This window comes from Alligator sinensis, unplaced genomic scaffold, assembly GCF_000455745.1.
Source record: "Alligator sinensis unplaced genomic scaffold, ASM45574v1 scaffold1886_1, whole genome shotgun sequence".
Lineage (NCBI taxonomy): Eukaryota > Metazoa > Chordata > Crocodylia > Alligatoridae > Alligator > Alligator sinensis.
This window is the reverse complement of record NW_005843523.1, coordinates 6,062-13,806: the sequence shown is the minus strand read 5'-3', so window position 1 is coordinate 13,806 and position 7,745 is coordinate 6,062.

The window sequence follows — 7,745 nt, the reverse complement described above, 5'->3', positions numbered from 1 at the left end:
TACCCTCTGGGTCCAACCACGGAGCCAATTTTCCAGCCAGTGGATCATGGAGGACCCAAGGCGACAATTGGCCAGTTTCTCCAAGAGGCGATCATGGGGCACCAGATCGAAGGCTTTTTTGAAGTCAAGATATATGACATCAATCTCTTCTCCCTTGTCCAGGTGATAGGTCACCTGGTCGTAGAAGGAAATGAGATTGGTCAAGCAAGACCTACTCACAACAAACCCATGCTGGCTATCCCTTAAGATGTTGGCATCGGCCAGTCCATTAAGGATGGCCTCTGAAGGGAGAATGGATGAGCCGGGTAACTTTAGACTAGTCAGTCTTACCTCTATTCCTGGGAAAATGCTAGAGAAAATAATCAAAGGACATGTTTGTGCAGGCCCAGCAGGGGAAACGATGCTGAGGGGAAACCAGCACAGGTTTGTCACAGGTAGATCCTACTTGACAAACCTTGTAGCCTTCTATGACCAGGTCACGCACTGCCTGGACGTGGGAGCTGAGGCTGATGTCATCATCCTGGACTTTAGGAAGGCCTTTGACACAGTTTCGCACCCTATCCTCATTGGGAAGCTAGCCGACTGTGGAGTGGATGCCCACATGGTCAGGTGGGTGGCCAACTGGCTTAGGGATCGCACCCAGAGCATGGTGGTGGATGATTCCTTCTCGGCCTGGAGGGAGGTGGGCAGTGGGGTCCTGCGGGGTTTAGTCCTCAGACCGATATTATTCAAAATCTTCATCCCCTACCTGCAACAAACCCATGCTGGCTATCCCTTAAGATGTTGGCATCGGCCAGTCCATTAAGGATGGCCTCTGAAGGGAGAATGGATGAGCCGGGTAACTTTAGACTAGTCAGTCTTACCTCTATTCCTAGGAAAATGCTAGAGAAAATAATCAAAGGACATGTTTGTGCAGGCCCAGCAGGGGAAACGATGTTGAGGGGAAACCAGCACAGGTTTGTCACAGGTAGATCCTGCCTGACAAACCTTGTAGCCTTCTATGACCAGGTCACACACTGCCTGGATGTGGGAGCTGAGGCTGATGTCATCTTCCTGGACTTTAGGAAGGCCTTTGACACAGTTTCGCACCCTATCCTCATTGGGAAGCTAGCAGACTGTGGATTAGATGCCTACACGGTCAGGTGGGTGGCCAACTGGCTAAGGGACCGCACCCAGAGCATGGTGGTGGATGGTTCCTTCTCGGCCTGGAGGGAGGTGGGCAGTGGGGTCCTGCAGGGTTCAGTCCTCGGACTGATATTATTCAAAATCTTCATCCACAATTTGGACGAGGGCATGGAGAGCACCCTCTCCAAGTTCACTGATGATACAAAGTCATGGGGCAAAGTTAGTACACCGGAGGGCAGGGAGCACATTCAGGCTGACCTGGACAGGTTGGATCAATGGGCAGAGAGAAATAGGAGAGAAATAGGATGCAATTGGAGTACTGTGTCCAGTTTTGTGTGCCACACTTCAAGAGGGACGCAGGGAATCTCGAGAGGGTCCAGAGGAGGGCCACTCGCATGATTAATGGTCTTCATGATAGACCCTAGGGGGGAGGTTGAGAGAGCTGAATCTCTTCAGCCTTCACAGGAGACAGCTGAGTGGAGATCTTGTAGTTTCATAGTTTCAGGGTCGGAAGGGACCTAATAGATCTTCTAGCCCGACCGGGGAAGCGCTGTTTACTAAGGTGCCCCAGGGAGTGACTAGGAACAATGGGTGTAAACTAGTTGATGGTGGATTTAGGTTAGATATTAGGAAGAAATGTTTCACAGTAAGGGTGGCCAGGATCTGAAATGGGCTTCCTAGAGAGGTGGTGCTATCACCTAGCTTGGAGGTCTTCAAGAGGAGGCTAGATAGTCACCTGGCTGAGGTCATCTCACCTCGGTCCTCTTTCCTGCCAGAGGCAGGGGGTTAGACACGATGATCCATTGTGGTCCCTTCCAACTCTACAATCTATGAATCTGTGTGGGTCCAAGAGGATGTTTCCCCCGGAGAGGACCCATGGGTCGGGTGCTAACGGTGGCTCCCCATCAGGACACCTTGTTGGGAGTGGAGGAGGAGCCTGTGGCTCTAGCATTAGCAGCTGCTGTTGCCTGAACCCCCCTCCCCAGGGGTCAGCCCTCACCCTGTCATCGTGCCTCGGGAGGACCCCAGCCCCATACCTGCTCTAGGGCCCCAGGGTTCTGCTATAGCTGCGTGGAGCCGGGCTGCATAGCTTGGGAGTGCACCCAGCCGGAGAACCCTGGTTTGGTATTTGAAAGGTTAAAAGGGCGGTGGGCAGCAGGAAATGGGGGAGGGGCAGAGCAATGGAGTCAGCTCCATTCTGGACCCAGACAGACTACCGCACATTACCTTCAGTAAATTCACTGCCAAAGGGGCTAGTGGGACCCTGTGCAGAGGTCCCTGTGACTGTGAATGGTCACCCGTGCTGGGCCGTTCTAGACAGTGGGTCCCAGGTTACCATCCTATTTCAATCCTTCTATGAGGAACATCTGAGACACTTGCCTTTGCTCCCCCTTACAGGGCTGGGTCTTTGTGGCTTAAGCCAGGAACAGTATCCCTACAGGGGTTATGTGAGCGTGAGGCTAAAATTCCCTGCTGAAATAGCTGGGGTGGAGGAAGAAGTGTCAACCATCACTCTAGTATGCCTTCATCCGGGGTGGATAAAATGGCCACTCTCATTGTAGGGACCAACTCCAGCCTTTTCCAGGTTCTTGCTCACTACTGTAAACAACAGGCTGGCCCAGGTTACCAACAATGGTTAACGATGCATGCCTTGTGCTCAGAGGCATATGACCGATGGGAGCATAGAGAGATGTGGGGTCACCCTGAGGTTGTGGGGACCCTGCACTTTTCTTGAGCAAAGCCCCAGCGAATCCCTGCACAGAGCCAATGGGCTTTGCCTACTGTATGCAATTGGATTGAGAGGGATGAAAAGAATAAGCTGCTGGTGGTGGAGACCCCCACTGGGAGAGAGAGACCCGGTTTGCTGAGGGTCCCTGATGGCATGATTGAGACAAAAAGGCTCAACCAAGACCCAGTTACAATGATAGTGGTTAACCCAACCTTGAAAGATATTGTGGTCCACCTGGGACAGAAGGTGGTCTTGATAAAGGAAGCTGAAGTGGTGAGCCCTGAGCAGGAGGCAAACCTCCCTCCAATTGACCCTTCAAGGTTCTTTTTCAGGAACTCCCTGGTGCCTGAAGCCTGTAAAGCTCAGCTCAGGGACAAACTCGGGGCTTGAGCCTGTGTTTTCTCCCTGCATGACTGGAATGTGGGGGAGGCTAAGGGGGTGGAGCATCACAGTCATCTGAGCAACCCACGACCCTTTCACAAAAGGTCTCGGTGCATTCCCCTCGCTGAGATGGGGGGAGTAAGACATCATCTACAGGAGCTCATGGATCGCTGCGTCATCACGGAATCTAAGAGTCCTTATGCCTCTCCCACTGTGATTGTGCGGAAGAACGGCCAGCTCCGTATGTGTATTGATTACTGGACTTTGAACTCCCGGACCATCACTGATCAATACACTGTTCCACAGGTGTGGGAAGCTTTGGACTGTTTAGTAGCGAGCAAATGGTTTTTGGTACTAGACCTCCACAGCAGCTACTACCAGATACCTCTGCGGGAAGAGGACAAAGAGAAGACTGCATTTATTTGCCCCTTGGGATTCTCGGGATATCTGGGGCTCCCACCACCTTCAAGTGACTAACGGAGAAGGTGGTTGGGGATATGCATATGACCCAAGTACTGGTTTATTTAGATGATATTATTGTTTTTGGAAAGCCCCTGGAGGAACACGAAGAACGGCTGCTCCGGGTACTCGATCGGCTGGAGACCGCTGGACTTAAGTTGGCCATTGATAAATGTAAGTTCTGCCAGGCCTCCGTGAAGTACGTAGGACATATTGTATCACGGGAAGGGGTCAGCACTGATCTGGAGAAAGTAAGTGCTGTGACCACCTGGCTTTGACCTAAGAACTTTAGGGAATTGAAAAGGTTCTTGGGATTTGTGGGTTTCTATCGGCCATTCATTAAAGACCATGCTACAATAACTGGACTTTTAAAAGCCCTGACTCGTGGACACCAGGTGGGAAGGTCACCCCACAAGAAGGGGCGAGACAATGGCTTAAATGGGCTTCCTGCAACATGAAGCCCCACAGAGCCTTTTGGTCTGCGGTGGGACTCACAGTGTGAAGATGCCTTCCAGGAGGTGATCGGGCGGTTGACTCAGGCGCCTGTGCTGGCATATGCTGACCCCAACCACCCTTTTATTTTGCACATGGATGCTAACCTGTGAGGACTGGGGGCTGTACTGTTCCAGGAACATGATGGACACCGGTGACTAGTGGCTTTTGCCAGCAGGGGATTGTCACCCAGTGAGACGCGCTACCTGGTACATAAACTTGCATTCCTGGCCATCAAGTGGGCCGTCACTGAGAAATTCTGGGACTATCTATATGGAACCACCTTCCAGGTTTGGACAGACAATAAGCCCCTTACCTATGTGCTCACCAGTGCTAAGTTGGATGCGCCTGGCCAATGTTGGATCGCGGCTCTAGCTGACTACACCTTCAGCCTGCAGGATGAAAGAACCTGGATGCTGATGCCCTGTCTCGACAAACCCCCAGCAAACCCAGGATTGTTTGGAGCCCCGAGACAGTGAAGGCCATTTGTGACCTGCAGCTACAACACCCTGTGGGAATGAGGGAAAGTACTGTTTGCATGGCTGAGGTGTTGGGGTTGCCCCCTGAGGGGATCCCACGGGCCTGGGTTCAGTACACCACACTGACTCCCTCTTCATTGCCCCAGGTCATGGCCACAGAATGGCAGACAGCGCAAGAATAGGACCCGGATGTGTGAGAGGTGCTGCGTGCCCAGAGACCAGGGAATACCCTCCCCACAGCCCTTAATAATGCTACCCCAGCAGCCCACCTCCTATTGAGGGAATGGGAAAGGCTTCACTTGTTTGATGGAGTGCTACATCGGGAGGTGCAGGACCCAGAAGGATGGAAATATTGGCAGCTGGTCCTCCCTCAGAAGAATAAGGCCCTTGCATTACGGGCCTTGCATGATGACTTTGGGCACATGGGGGTGGAGAGCACTCTGGTGCTAGCCCATTAGTGGTTCTTTTGGCCCCAAATGGCTGAAGATGTAAGGACTAAATGCTCAAACTGTGATCGGTGTGTGTGGAGGAAGACCCTGCCCTGCCCGTTCGAACTGCCTATCTACACACCATCCAGAGCTCAAAACCCACAAAGCTCGTGTGCATGGATTTCCTAGTCATAGAAGGGGACAGGCACGGAAAGGGGAATGTGCTGGTTGTGACAGATGCAAGAACAGTTGCCAAAGTGCTGTGGGAAAAGTACTTCTCCGTGTTTGGGCTGCCTGCAAGAATCCACTCCGATCAAGGGCGAGATTTTGAAAGCCGGTTGTTGCGTGAAGTACTGACAGTGGCTGGCATAAAGAAATCGAGGAATACACCCTACCACCCCCAAGGGAATCCCCAACCTGAGCGCTTCAATTGCACTCTCTTGAGCATGCTGGGTACCCTCCAGCAGGAACAGAAGGCCGCATGGAGCCAGCGTATCGCATACCTGGTGCATGCCTACAACTCCACTAGGAATGATGCAATGGGAGTCAGTCCATATTTACTCATGTTCGGGAGGGAGCCCGTTACCCACAGATTTGTGCTTTGGGGTAGAACGAGTCTACCAACAACATTTGACTCATGGTCAATATGCACAACAGCTTCAGGACCGTCTCCATCGTGCGTAGCGACTGGCAGCCAAAACTGCTGGAAGAAACCAGCAACGCCATAAGTGGCTTTATGATGCTTTAGTTCATGAGCAAGGGTTACAAGAAGGGGACCAGGTGCTGCTGCGAAACTTGAGGCCAACTGGGAGACACAGAATTGCTAATTGGTGGTGGGCTGAACCCTATAAAGTGGTGCGACAACTGGGAGACCCCCCAGTATACGAGTTCTCCCCTGAGTCTGGACCGGGTTGAAGTCGCGTGGTCCACTGGAACCTCTTGCTGCCTATTGGCGAATTGGTGGGGCCCCCTCCGCCTGAGAGAGAGCCGCGAGAAGAGGGGCCTAGGTCTCCCCATAGAAGGAGGCCTCTCGCCACCCAGCCGGCAGTTGTACCTGCAGCTCCCACGGAGGACTCGGACTCTGACTGGTGGTACCCTACTGACTTTCACCCGAGGTGAGGACCTGCCACTCCTCAGGGCGAAGGAGGGACAGGGACTGCTGCTCATGGGGCCCCGTCTGGCCAGACCGAAGGAGAATACATCCCCTCGCCTTTCCCTGCCAGTGGGGCAGACTCCTCGAGTGAGAGGGAACCCGAAGTGCTGGGGCCCTCGGGGAGTCCTGCCCCAGACCGCACCCCCCGGCCAAGGTGGGAGCTTCAGCCAGTCCTCCACTTCACCTACGACGCCCCGGGGGTGCCGGGGAAGGTCCCCATCGCTGCCCCGTGGGTCCAGTAGTCCCCCAGGCTGAGGCCTGCGCTTCACCGGGGACGGTGAAGGGTTCCGCGGGGGAGGAAGTGACGGGCTAGCTGGTAGTGATTTAGCCCAGGGGTTTTGAAAGGGTAAAAGATGATTGGAGGGGTTGGGATTCCCTTTCCTCACCAATCAGGCCCCAGAGACTCACCCTCCATATCCCCTCATTGGCCCCTTGGGTCACCTGGTGGGGAATAAAAGGGGCAGTGCAGCTGACTCAGGGGAGACCAGCGAGGGACCACAAGGAAGGAGATTCAAAGAGCTGGCAAGAGCTGGGCCAGCGGGACGGAAGCAGTTGCCCCAGAAGAGCCTGAAAAAGCAGGACCTGCAGGCAGCAGTTGGACCCTCAGCAGCGTGGCATGCGGGGGGCAGGAGAGGCTCGCGCTGGGCTCCAGGATCACCCATGAGAGGCTGCAGCCAGCAGGAGAGGTTCCCCAGCTCCAGCAAGGATCTGAGCAGTGACCTGAGAGGTTCCCAGCTCTGCTTCAGCTCCTCCAATAAGAAGCCTAGAAGCGTGACATGAGGCTGGGGCTTCGGGAAGATCAAGACCCTTAGCAGTCAGGAGCAGGTCCAGTGTGGGTGGCTGTGTGGTGGCGTTTCTGCCTACCCCTGGGTGGTTTGAGTTCAAGTCCCAGCTAGGGTGAGTGAAATGACAGGGAGAAGTTCTTGTTGCAGTGGAAAGGGGTCATTGTGTTTTCCCTCATCCCCCCACTCCAGGTACCTCAGTCCTATATTCCTTCTTATTTGATGTTTTGCATTTTGAGCCTTTTATATTTCACCCACCAGTATTGTTTGTTGTGCTGCTTGTGTTTTATATTTTGTTAACCCTGTCTTTTGTCGACTGGGTGAATATGTCTGTGATTGTGAGTGCCTAACCTTTATTGAATCCTGCCCCCTCAGGGTGTTGGAGTGTTCCCAGTACCCCCTGGTTTATACTGGTTATGTTCCCAGCACAGTTCTCTCATTAAAAGGTATATGGTTAAGTCCCCACTAGTGATCTGGCTCTGCTTTATAGGGGGAGAACGGTCCCTACACCTCCCACAGCGCTTGTGCACCTGCTCTGATCCCTTCAATTGGAGAGGGGGTACACAGACTGATCTGCTGCTGCTTTCATCGTGCATGGAGAACCCAGCCGCTGTCTCCTCCCAAATGCTTGGTGACAGTATCCCTCACTCAGAGAAATGTAGGGACTGAGCACTGTAAATGAGAAGTGAGCACTGCAAATCCTCTGAACAAGTGAAA